The sequence below is a fragment of the Physeter macrocephalus genome, chromosome 8 (assembly GCF_002837175.3).
Source record: "Physeter macrocephalus isolate SW-GA chromosome 8, ASM283717v5, whole genome shotgun sequence".
Classification (NCBI taxonomy): Eukaryota; Metazoa; Chordata; class Mammalia; order Artiodactyla; family Physeteridae; genus Physeter; species Physeter macrocephalus.
Genome location: NC_041221.1, coordinates 79,746,563 through 79,759,868, shown reverse-complemented (window position 1 = coordinate 79,759,868; position 13,306 = coordinate 79,746,563).

Sequence of the window (13,306 nt, the reverse complement as noted above, 5' to 3'; positions counted from 1 at the left end):
GGCACGAACCCGTGCCCCCTGCATCGGCAGGCGGACTCTCAACCACTGCGCCACCAGGGAAGCCCCAGTTCTAGTTTCTTGATCGCTATGTACGATGTGGATGTTCTGCACTCGATGGACCTAAAGGGAATTTTTAAGACTGATTTTTTGGTAAAACTTTTGAGATTTTATGTTATCCATAATAGAATGTACTCATTGAATTTTCTTATTCTGTACAAGAATGTGAACAGATTCATATGCTGTCATTATAAGTATTAATGGTGTTTCTCTCTGATTTTACCTTTAAAGAAGTTTTGTTTATTTGTTTTTCTTTTTACTACCTGATTGTGCCAGATTTGGGGGACAAAAAAATTAAATTTATCTTTGAAAATGTGTCAGCTGTGAGTATGGGGTTTCCATTTGGGAGATGAAAAAGTTCTGGAACTCGATAGTGGTGGTGGTTGCACAACATCATGAATGCACTTAATGCCTCTGAATTGTATACTTTAAAATGGTTAAAATGTGTAGTTTTTAACCACAATTTCAAAAATGTGTAGGCCCATTTTATGGCATGTGAATTATAACTCAAGAAAGCTATTAAATAAATAAATATAGCAAAAAATATCAGATCTAAAAAAGATGTGTCCATCATTGCCCCAAAGACACAAACTATAAAATAGGGTATTGGAGGAAGGTCAGGAGATGGTCAGAGTAAATATAAAGTGATAATAAGGGAGTGTATTAGTTCTCTATTGCTATATAATAAATTACCCCCAAATTTAACAGCTTAAAGCAATGAAGATTTGTTACATCACACATTACATAAGAGTCAGGACTTTAGGAGTGGTTTAGCTGGGTGGCTCTGGCTCAGGGTCTCTCATGAGGTTGTAGTCAAGCAGTTGACCAGGGCTACAGTCATCTGAAGGCTTGACTGGGGTTAGAGGACCCACTTCCAAGGTGACTCACTCACAAGGCTCTTGGCTGGAGGCCTCAGTTCCTTGCCCTGTGGGCCTCTCCATGAGCTGTGTCATATCCTCACACATGGCAGCAAACTTCCAGCAGAGCCAGAAATCCAGAGAGAGAAAGAGGGAGCTGCAGTACCTTTTATGACCTGGTCTCCAGAATCATACACTGTCCCTTATACCTTTTTTCACTTCCTTAAAAAGGAGTCACTAAGTCCAGCCCATACACAGAGGAGGAGAATTAGGCTCCACCTTTTAAAGGAAGTGTTAGACTTGTGGACCTATTTGGCACCACCACAGACAACAGAGGAGAATGGACAAATGTATTGAATACTAAATGTATTGAAGTAGTAATTATCCTTCCCAATCACCAGTTAAACTTAAAATCTATTTTTTGTCCAAGTAGAGAATAGTCATCGCTTGTGTAGATTGGTTAATTTTCAGGCCATTCCAAGACCAGCCTGCTCACCCTGGCAACACCCTTACCAATCACCAGAGCAGGTAGATTTGACTGACGTAGAGGTACCTGCCACATCCCTTTCACCTTTGCCCCATTGCCATGGGAGCCACCCACCAGATGGCACAAAGCCGAGGAGGAGAGCAGTGACTCACACTGTACCAGGCCTGACGTCAGGGCTCTGTGACCATCAGGAAACTGGAGAGACAATTTCATTCTCAAACTAATTCACTCAAGTAACCAGTCATTGAGCTTAAGATATTTCATTTAATAACCATTATCACCCACCCAGAGTTAGCCACCATTTACCTTTTCTTTTTTTTTTTTTTTTTTTTTTTTGCGGTACGCGGGCCTCTCACTGTTGTGGCCTCTCCCGTTGCGGAGCACAGGCTCCAGACGTGCAGGCTCAGGCTCAGTGGCCATGGCTCACGGGCCTAGCCGCCCCGCGGCATGTGGGATCCTCCCGGACCAGGGCACGAACCCGCGTCCCCTGCATCAGCAGGCGGACTCTCAACCACTGCGCCACCAGGGAAGCCCCATTCACCTTTTTTTACACCTCTTTAAGAGAGGAAGTGACCCACTTCCCAGATTAGTTTTCAAATCCCATTGTACCTAGCTGAGGTCTCACTGGAGACTCAAGATGGTAGATAAATAAAATGTTGCCATTTTTTGTAATCTTGATTTTAATCCCATTAACGAATTATAGACCATCCCAGGAATGTTACCCTAAAGGGCCATAACTTATCCTCTCCCCCTCCCTCCCTCCCTCTCCATGGGTCTCAACAGGGAACCTGGGCACAGAGGGGGCCAGTGTACCATCAATCAAACCAGCAAGTAGGCACCAACCCCTTATTCACACCAGAGTCTTGCAGATAAGAGCAGAGGGGATAAACACAAACACATACTCTCCTGCCCTCCTGGGTGAACAGGACTTATTGTGTCTTTATTTACATTAAATGAATCAAAGCTCGGATTGCCCATGTGCCAGGATTTTGTAGCTGGGATCATTCAAGTCCACGCTGTGAAGGCTAGGACAAGGGCAGCTGATGGCAGCAGGGCCAGATGGGTGCACTGGATCAGACTCCACTCCCAGGAAGCTCACCTACCAGGGAGCACAGATGAGGGACACAGCAGACAGGAGGAGGAGGTCTCAGAAAGGGCAGAGGTGAGGTGGAAGGGGCTCAGAGTCAGAGACAATGCACCTTAGCGCCCGGCAAGGGAATTATTTTCCCTTAATTTTTGCTTCTTTTTTTTTTACACCCATGAGACCAATGAGTTCTTTCTATATAAACTATTTTTACATTTGATTAGAGGAACCTCTGATCTGTTAGGGAAGCAGTGGGTTTGGTATGAAAACATTATTGTTGTGGCTTCACAAGGGGGTATCTGGTTTTCCCTGGTCCTTAAGTCAGGGCTGGAGCAAAAGGGTTCGGGTTTAATGCATGCAGGTAATGGAAATATGTGGCCCCCGACACCCGGAGGAGGAGAAGGGCCCTTCCCAGGGGCACCTGCTTGTGTTCTGTCACTGAGGTCCGCAGATACTCCTTCCCTGCAAAAGAAGTGGCTCGAGGTCCCCGGGCAGCCAGAGCCAGGAGGCCAGCCCACACGGCCCCTTGAGACCCCACCCAGACCTCCGTGGCTCACATGGGCTCTTTCACTGCTGCGTGTCTTAACGTGGTACTTTTCCTTAAATTCACATTCTTTACTAGAATAAGTACTGTAAAGACATGCTTTTCTTCCTGGCCGCGTTGGGTCTTCATTGCTGCACGCGGGCTTTCTCTAGTTGCAGCGAGCGGGGGCTACTCTTCGTTGCGGTGCTCAGGCTTCTCATTGCGGTGGCTTCTCTTGTTGCGGAGCACGGGCTCTAGGCGCGCGGGCTTCAGTAGTTGTGGCACGTGGGCTCAATAGTTGCGGCTCGCGGGCTCTAGAGTGCAGGCTCAGTAGTTGTGGCGCACGGGATTAGTTGCTCCGCGGCATGTGGGATCTTCCCAGACCAGGGCTCGAACCCGTGTGCCCTGCATTGGCAGGCGGATTCTTAACCACTGCGCCACCAGGGAAGCCTGAGATGCTTTTTTTTACCACTGTGGTAAGGGGAAAACTAATATCCTGGGTAATCATAAAAATACACACAATGAATACTCTTAATAAATATGCACAATAGGTACTCAATAGATAAATAAATTGCTCTTGCATTGGATCTAGGAACTGTTCCTGACCTGGAAGGAAAGAGTATTGAAGAGCGGTTAACTTTTTCACTAAATGATTCAGTGTCACCAGTGCCAGGGCTGTGACTTTGGCAACACTGGCCTGGAGACAAGGAAACGCCCCGAGGGCCAGCCGCCCGTTCAGCATGTGCCCAGGGCCTGGGCGGTGCTGGGTGGCGCTCCATGTGACTGGTAACTCTGCTTGCTGTTGCGCTGCTGTCCCCTTCGCCTGCCATGGCCTCCAGGAAGAATCACAGCTGCACTCTTCTCCCAACAGCTTGTCTTGCTCGTGTGCCTGGAGACCCCAAAGCAAGGCAAGCATTCGAAATGAGGTAAACATATAAGCACAAAGAAGAAACTAACATACACATCCTCTGCAATACAGCAGGAAAATCACAGAGGATCCGACCACAGGAAGAAGCCAGGAAAGTCAATAAACAAGTTGGAGGAGATGCAATATAGGGAGATGAAATGTTTAGAAGAAATAAACACTGAGGGGAGGAAAAAAGAGGCAATCTGGAAGTTCTTGGGTTAAGAAGTTCCCTGAGCCTTCATTTCCAGGCTTGTAATCTGTGGTCCCAGGAACTATAAAGCCACCCTCCCAGGAGACTCTGTGTCACAAATGCCTAGAAATTTCTCCTGCTCTGCTTCAAAGCCCTCTCACACCCCCTAGGTGCCCACGTGGGCCTCATCTAGTACTGTAACTAACGTAGCTCATCAGGGATGTCATATCTTGCTAATTATAGAGGCAAGGCAAGGAATTAACCTTCCCTGAGGACACGCTGTATGCCAGACACCGTTTGACTTTTACAATAGCTACTAAACTCCTCACAGTAATATCTAATCATTAGGTAAATGGTTTTACCATTTTAGAAACTATCTTGCGTGAAGTCACACAGCCAGTAGAGCTGGAACTGGAGCCCAGATTGCTCTTAAAATGCCCCAGCTCTCTACTCAGCCTCCCTGCAACCTCTAGTACTCAGCTTCCTTCCCTTCCCTCTGTCCTGCGCCTTTAAGGATCATTTGTAGGAAGTCCTGTTCTGACCATTTAGGACTGGGGAGCCTCAGGTGAGTGATACTCAAAGCTAGAGTTGAGAACTCAGTCCTGCAGAACGCTTGGGATGCGTGGAGGGCAGGGAAGCCTTGAAGAGGCTAGTGTAACAGTTCAGCAAGAGGTATGAGATTAGTAGGGTAAAAAGCTAATTGGAGGCTTAGAAAATAAAAAGCATTTGAAAGGAGTTGGAATTACTCAGCCTGGAGAGGAAGTTTATTAATGTTTTTCATGTATTTCGTAGGAAAATCGCCTTCCCCCACGCAGGTCTCTGAGGCTGGTGACCATCCTCCCCGTGAACGCAGAGACAAAACCGACAGCACAATGCTAATAGGAGGAGGAGAGGAGAGTGACAGGTGGGTTCTCAAAACACACTGCAGCTTCTGAGGAGGGTGCTGGCTGGAAAATGGAATGGAATGTCCCATCTTGTTCTGTGACCAGTTGGCATCAACTAGTCTCTAGATGCAGTTACCATCTTGCTGAATTTTGGAGGAGGAAGTGGTTCTTACCAACAACCCTGACTACTGTCTTTTATATAGTGTCAGTAGAACCTCATTCCCCCTCTGTGTTTAGGGCTCTGAGATGAAGCATAACAAACACTTCAGATACATAGGCTATTTTGTACAGTTCTGTTTGTAATGATTTATCTTTGGGGGTTGGGATGAAAGAAGGTAATGCAAAGGTTAGCCTGTGTATGTGGCCTTTCTTATAAGGAACATTGCTTTGTGAGGATCTCTCCTTGAAAAGAGGAACACAAATAATGACCGTGTGGTTCAGATGGTATATTTTGGTTTAAATCGTTGTATAAATGAGAGAGCTCCATGTTGGTCAACAGGACCTGGTTATAGAAATGCTTTGATTTCTATAGTTAAACATTGTTGCCTTAAGTCAAAAGTTAAGTGGCTGAGCCATGGTAAATTATGCTGACAACTCCTCTTATGGGTTAGGAAGGAAAAATGTTGGTGAGAGGTAATTCCCTGCTTCTCACGCAGCCGCAGCCGTGGAAGCTGTCTGCCCCTGAAGGCAGGCTCTGGTCTGATGCTGCAGGAGGGCTGGGCTGCTGCGGGGCTTCTGCTGGCTTTCAGACTTAAGTCATCCCACTGATGACCCCTGGCTAAAGCCACCCAGTTACCAGGCATGGCCAAGCCAAGGCGTAGCTAGTCCATCCCCAGACGAGGAGGAAATGCCCTCTTGGGACAGGGAGGGCAGGATGAAGTGAGCAGGTGGTGCCATTGCCCTCTCCTCCTTTGTATACAAAATACTGGCAGTGAAGAGAACTTGACCTTTTCTCGGTACTTATTATTATACAATTTAAAAATTCTTGCTGGTTTGATTGGCTTTAAAATGGAACATTATTGTGTGTTTCTTTCAGTGCCGGGAGATTGGACTTTTCCATGTATTGATTGGCCCCTATGGCTATTTTTTTGAGTGGCCTGATCAGCCCATCCCGCCCTCCCCAGTCTCACTAGCCCTGTCATGGGTTGGGGTGTGGGTGGAACAGTAGCCCCCGCTGAGGGTAACGCAAGGCAAAGCCAGCCTTTGTTCGGACCTGAACCATTATCTCAGCTGAGGCTGCTAGTCTTCCCGTTTCCAGGTGGTGCGTTTCAAGTTGTCAGTTGCCTCTGCTTTCTATTCCGTCTTTGGAACTGTGTCAGGGGGCAGGAAAAAGTAAGGAGGAGGAGGAGGGACGGGCAAGATCCTTTTCCTTTCTTATGGGCACAGTCAAACTGAGACTTGTGAGCCCCCTGCGAAGGCTAATGGCGCTGCTTCCAAGTGATGTTCTTTTTTTTTTTTTTTTTTTCCGGACGCGCAGGCGCAGCGTCCATGGCTCACGGGCCCAGCCGCTCCGCGGTATGTGGGATCCTCCCGGACCGGGGCACAAACCCGCGTCCCCTGCATCGGCAGGCGGACTCCCAACCACTGCGCCACCAGGGAAGCCCCCAAGTGATGTTCTTTTAATATTGTAATATTAATATTGAAATAAGAGCACTGGAGGCGGGGGGAGGGGTGGAGCTGGAGAGGGAAGGCCACTGGCCGCTGCCCAGTCACTCCCCTGTGATCCCAAACTCGGCAAGTCTGGTCCCAGTGGCACACCCATTTTTCCCACTTGGCAAAACAAAAGCCCTACAGGTAACTGAGTCACCCTTCTCAGAGGCAGTTTAACAACCCCTGGTTTCTTATAAAGCATACCCCTTGGGGTGATCTCGCCCCTGAGGGCCATAACCCACCCAGCACCATACAGGAGTGGAGTTCTGGTGACCACAACTGTGTCTGCCTGGCGACAGCACTTTCACACCTTCAGGCCCTCATCCTTGGGCTGGCCCATCCCTGAGTCTCAATTTACTCTGGCGGGACCCCTGAAGCCCATTTCCTCCAAGCGAGCTTCAGTGGTGGAGGTCCTCTGTATAATTGAAAACTTTCTTTCTACTTTTAGCCTTTCTTTTTCCGGTGTGAATAATCCCAGAGCCTTTCATCTGACTCTGTACTTCTGTCAGCTCTTCTGATCTGCCAGCACTCGTGTGATTCCACCTTTGACCCAGGCTAGCCCGTAATTCCCTCTTCTCTTTCCTCTTTGCTGGACTAGTTCATCCTTCAGGTGTAAACTTAAAGGTGCCTTCCCCTGGGAAGTTTTCCCTCTAGCCCTGCTGAACTGGACCCGTGTTCCTGACTGGCTCCTCTCCTGTGAGAGAGGATATCACACTTATTGTTATTCACGAATAAATGTCTGTCTTTCCCACCAGGCGGAAGTCTCCTGTCTGGTTTGTTTCATGGAATACCTTTGTCTCATCAAGCAGTGCTTGGCACTTAGACATGACTAGTTGAATGAATGTTCCGTTTGTTGAATTCAAAGGCCATACCTTCTGATTTCAGGATGACATTGCAGTCCCTGACTTCAAAGCCCGGCCCTTGTCCCCAACCCTTCCATCCTCCCTGCAGACCGTGTTTACTCAGCCTGATGGCAGCCCTGCCCCGCTGCCTGCTCTGGGGAAGTGTGTGTCTGGAGCATGGGCTATCTTCAGAGGGCTTTGTTCGGATCAGCTGGAAGGACTTCAGCACCTTCATCAAATGGGGGTGAACATTACACTATCCAGACTCCTCAGGCAGGTTTTGTTTACTCTGGGATCTCCTCCAAGATATCAGCTGATGGCTTCAAACACTTTTTATGGTCTCACATTTGGACAGACTCAGATTTTCCTCCTTCATCTTCCAAACCTTCCCTAAGATTTTCCCCCTTCATTTGTTCAAGCTTTATTATAAATGCTTTTCCCTGTGCGCCTTTCCCTGCAGAAAACTGGCTGCGTAACTTCTGCCTAGAGCTGAGAAGTCCTGCAAATGCCAAGGACTAGCTGCAAAGGGCAGGCGGCATGTCTCCTGATGCTCTTTAGTTATCCAACCATCTTTAAGAGGCTTGTCTCCTTCCACAGGGTGGAGTAGGTGGGTTTTTTGGTGTAGATACAGTGGAGGTAAACTAATGGTTTCCTTAAGGAAAGTGGAGTTGGAAATTTTTTTTTAAGGTCGGGGTTGGTGTTAATAGAGATCCACTCTTTGTCACCCAGGAGCAGACTAGGATAGCATGAACCTTGGTGAAAAGTGTTAAGACACAAATGTATTTAGGGGACTTCCCTGGTGGTCCAGTGGTTAAGACTCTGTGCTTCCACTGTAGGGGGTGTGGGTTCAATCCCTGGTCGGAGAACTAAGATCCTGAATGCCACATTGCATGACCACACACACACACACACACACACACACACACACACACAAACACGTATTTAAAACACACACATACATTTGTTGGGCACCTACTATGTCTGGCACAGCCGGTAACAAAGATACGTAAGCCATGGTCTTTACCATCAAGGAGCCCACAGTATATTAGGACAATGACAACATGGAATGGTGAGTGCCATGTAGAGGTAGGGAAGCGGGAGTTAAAGATAGGGAGAGCAGAACCATCTGGGTTGCGTGCATGACCCCTGACCTGGCAGCACTGGTACTGACTGTGGCAATGGGACCTAGAAAGCCAGTTTTAAAAAGCCTCAAATCCCTGGGGCCCTAGTTCCCAGATGTCTTCACGGTCATCAAGATTGTTGGGAGAGTCTCATATTTTTCTCTCAGCTGGACTCAGAAACCAGGGAAACAACCCAAACACAATACTCCTGCCCCATGTATTGATTACCTATTGCTGTGTAACAAATTACTACAAAATTACATCTGGAGACAAAAAATATTTATTATCTTGTAAAACAAAGAATGTTGCCCACCCTCCACTTCTATAAGGATCAAGTCATTAGCCACTGCAATTATTGATTGACAGTATACCCCAAAAGGAATGCAGGACGAGGTACTCTGTGCTTTGGGGGAAAAGGCCCCTTAGAAAGTTAGATATATCTCAGGAAAACTTGTTTTGTGAACCTGGATTCTTGCATCTTCCCCGTACTTAACAAAGCATTGAAATCATTAACTGAGATAGTTCTTCGTAAGTAGCAGTAACCTTCTACTGAGATGTAGGCTTGACTGCACGTACTATACTGGCCTTTCCTCCACTGCTTCAGAGGAGTTCCTCACAGCTACCTGAGAGGCTCTCTCCTGGGCTATAGTCCTCAGTAGGACTCAACTCCCAGCTCTTACATTGTGTGTGTGTGTGGTTTTTTTTTTTCAGGCAGCAATCTCCTCCAGTTTCTGAGGGTAAGGAATCTGGGTGCATCTTGCCTGGGTGTCTCTGGCTAAGGTTTCTCATAGGGTGGCCATCTCAGTGAAGACTTGACTGAGTCCGGGGGTGGTAGGATTTGAAAGAGGGCACAAGTACCCATGATGGAAGCCACCATCATTTATAACCTACTCTCTCAGAAGTGACATCAATTACTTCTCTCATGGTCTGTGTGTTAGAAACCAGTCATTAAATCCAGCCCGTACTCAAAGGGAGGGGATTATTCAAGGGTGTGGATACCAGGGACAGGGATCCCTGGGGGCCTTCTTAGAGGCTGCACACTGTGCCTCTCCCCTGGCCCATTCTCCTCCCTTTCTCATTGCTTTCTTCCCAGTTCAGGTTTCGCTTATAAAAAGGACTAGTGATTGCTTCCCTCTTTCCTCTGTGTCACCGAGAGTGGGGAATGGCCTTACATCATAGCAGGATGTTAGGTTGGATGTTCTGCTTGTACAGGTGGGGGACCCAGAAGCACTTGGCGGTGCTGGCAAAGCCTCCCTCTCAAGAGGCCAAGTACTGGACTTCCCTGGTGGTCCAGTGGTTAAGACTCAGTGCTTCCAATGCAGAGGGCACGGGTTTGATCCCTGATCAAGGGAACTAAGATCCCACACTCTGCCTGGCTAAAATAATAATAATAATAAAGTTTAGCTTTAAAAAAAAAGAGGCCAAGTACTGAACGGGAGGCAGTATGTTCAGGAAGAGGTCATTTCTGGAAGTGTTTGGTTAGAGGGGAGCCATTTTTCAAATTATGACTTGAAGCCCCAGCCTGTCCCTTGTTGCTGCTAAATCATCTGCCATCTTCTAAAGATGCTTGTAGTCTCCTTGAAGGCACAGGGCCGAATAGCTGTCTTGCAGAAGAGTACAATTTCTGTGCCTTTTCAGAGCTAAGCCTTTCCCATATGGTCACAGAGGCCAAACTGTTCTTGGTACCTTCCCCATCTTCCCTTTCAGACCTTCCAGCCCCTTCCTGGCTCTGCGACTCAGCATAGTCACCTTTAGTACCCAGTCATCCTTGTCTCCTGTGAGCTCTCTGCAAGATCCAGTGAGTCCTTGCCTCCTTCTTAGCTGAGAAGCTCTTAAGGTACAACTCCTTCGTGGGGACAGGCAGAGGCCCTTGCTTATCCCAGGGTTCAGGATTTAAGCCCCAAAGTTATAAGGTGCCATGGGGAACAACAGTTGTTATAACACAATAGTGACAAATGAACTTACCCACCACTCATAAAAGGTGTCATGCAAATACCTTGATCCTAATTCAACCAGCCTCCTTCCTAACCAGCCACCTCCTCCTCCTTGTCAGCCATCCTCCAGCTGATTTCCAGTGTCTTACAAATGCAGAATAAGATGTAAATGGAATGCACTTTGATGAAGTTGGAGAACTACTCACTCATGGGTAAACCCCCTAACAAAGAAGGATCTGGCAGAAATGGAGCAGTTAACAGAGGACAGAAAATTGACAAGGATATTGACACAACAGGCTATTCAAAAGAAGGTGATTTGAATATCAGAGATGGAAGAGCAGCCCTCAGGAGACTGATGAAATTCTTGAATATTTGTGCAAAAATATTCCTTTTTATCTTCCTGTCCTTGAATATAAAAAGGAAGACATACTGTGTTGTTATATAATTTTATCAAACAGCTAATGCCAAAAAAACACAACTCATTCTTTTTATTAGTATAAGAATTGGTGCACAATTACACAACATCCATTTTATAGAGTAGATTAAATACGTATGTATAATTTTTGGTTCTGTTCGAAGATCAAGTTCTAACCAAACCCATTTTTTTCCTTCCTATTTACTATGATATTTTAGGTAAGGTTGGTGAGGGCACTGTTATGAGGTGCAAGGCGGGTCTAAGGAAGAAAAAAGACTATTTTAAGCAGAGGCAACAGCTAACGGGATGTGGAATGGAACTTTTCCTGTAGTCTCGGGTGTTGGCTAAAGCTTCAAAGCTCAAGCCAGTGTGATAAGAACCCGCACATTCTAAAGAGAGGTGCTAAAGAAATCCCACAGGACGTGTGAAGGAAAGGCTAGAGGTTTCTGAGGGTTCTTTAAAGGGAATTTGTAAGAGGAGCAAGCTTGGTTTTTTTCCGCTCCCTCACCAGGGGGAAGGGGATCCAGCCACCCAAAGCAAGAAAAGAGGGGGGCCAAGAGACCTTCAGGTTTGGGGGTGTCTTGCAAGAAAGGGAGACAAACTTGCCTCTCATTTCAAAGAAGCTTGTTGAGTGGTGAAAACACGTCGGCCTGCATAGTGCTGCTACTGGAATGGAGGATACCAAGCATCTTGAGAGAGTTTGCCTTGTGTCTCCTAGAGTCTGGGGCGTGAAGACTGGGAGTTCTGAAAGCAGGAGGCTAGAGTGGAGCTGGGTGGCAGGGATAGCAAGATGAGGCTCTGCCATTTGAAAGGCTAAGAGTGAGAAGAACCCCATGCTTGCTTTAGTAGTGAGAGGACTACCTTCTGGGGCAGGGGGTTCCAGCAGAGAGAGAGACTGAGAGATCAGCTGGAGACTGCAGTGTGGGAAGTCCCTGTAGTGGAGGTGGAAGAGGGTACCTCAAAAGTCCCATTATATGTCTTATGAAAGAGCTAGACTGAGAATGCAGGGGACTCCAGACCTTCAGACACAAGCCACACACAGTGCACATGTTGAACACGATGGCCTCTGCCCCTTTGCTCTCATTTTTCCTCATCTGCTAAGCCCTAGAGGATCCTGAAGAAGATGGGACGGGGGAGAGAGGAGGAGGGTGAAGGAACAAGCCACGCCCCCATCTCCATTATAGGGCCTTAACCACCATGTCAGACCCGAGTCGGAGGGGGGGAAGAAACATTAAATTGGAGGTGAGACTCAGGTTGGGTGTAGACTGGAGCCTTTAAGATCCTAAAATGGAACTGATATTTGAAAGCGATCGAAGTTTTGAGATCTGCCTGGAGAAATCACCAAAGAACAAGAAAGGAGACCCAGACAGAGCTCATTTGGAGACAGTGGTTTGGGGGGAGGGGGGGACAAAAAGAACTCTTGCCAAGTTCAGCTTGCTCAAAAAACTGATGAAGTGTTTGGAGAAGAGTAGTATTCCAATTTGCAATAGAGGAGTTCTCCCATTTCACACGTGTACTTACTCCTGGAATTTCATACCCAAGACATCACTCCTTTCCTAAAAGAACGCACAGTCTAGTGGGAAAACTGGAAAGGAAGTGATTATGGAATATAACACAGTGTCATATTGGGAAAGTACGGGGCACTATATGAACAGAGAGGAGGGCCACCAACCCGATCCTGGGGGCCAGGCAAGGCTTCCAGTGAGGTGATATCTTGGTTTTTATGGAAAAGACAGAGCCAAACAGACAAGGGGGCAGTGTTGATGAATTAACTTTTAGTTGTGTTGGTCATGTAAGTATCAACTGAAGGGAAAAAAACAAGCACAACCTAAAAGTTGAGAATTATGTTTTATTCGGCAGACTTTCTGAGGACTTAAGCCAGGGAGGCAGCCTCTCAGATCCCTCTGAGGGACTGCTCCAAAGAAGTGAGGGAGGAGCCGGGATACATAGGAGTTTCTGCAAGAAAAAAAAGAAAAAAATCCAGGTAGTCAGAACATCAAACGATTACTTTTAATTAAATAAAAACCAGACATCCCAAGTTAATGAAGTTAGCACTTTTCTGTGTATGGGAAGATGCAAGAGACTGGGCTTATTGAAATCACTGCTTTGATATACACCTTGACTATCTAGGGCCAGCATCCTGCTTTTCTCCAGCCTGAATCCCCAAAGAATGCACAGTCGGGACAGCTACAGTGGCTGATGGCTTGATGGCCGCCGCATCATTTGTTGGCTGATATGGCGGGAGACATTTTTCATCCACATGAGTGACTATGGGCCTGGAGGTCAGCAGCCCTGTCTGTGTACTACAGATCCTGATTTGGCAACATCACCAGAGTGCAGAGTTTGGAGCCCTGT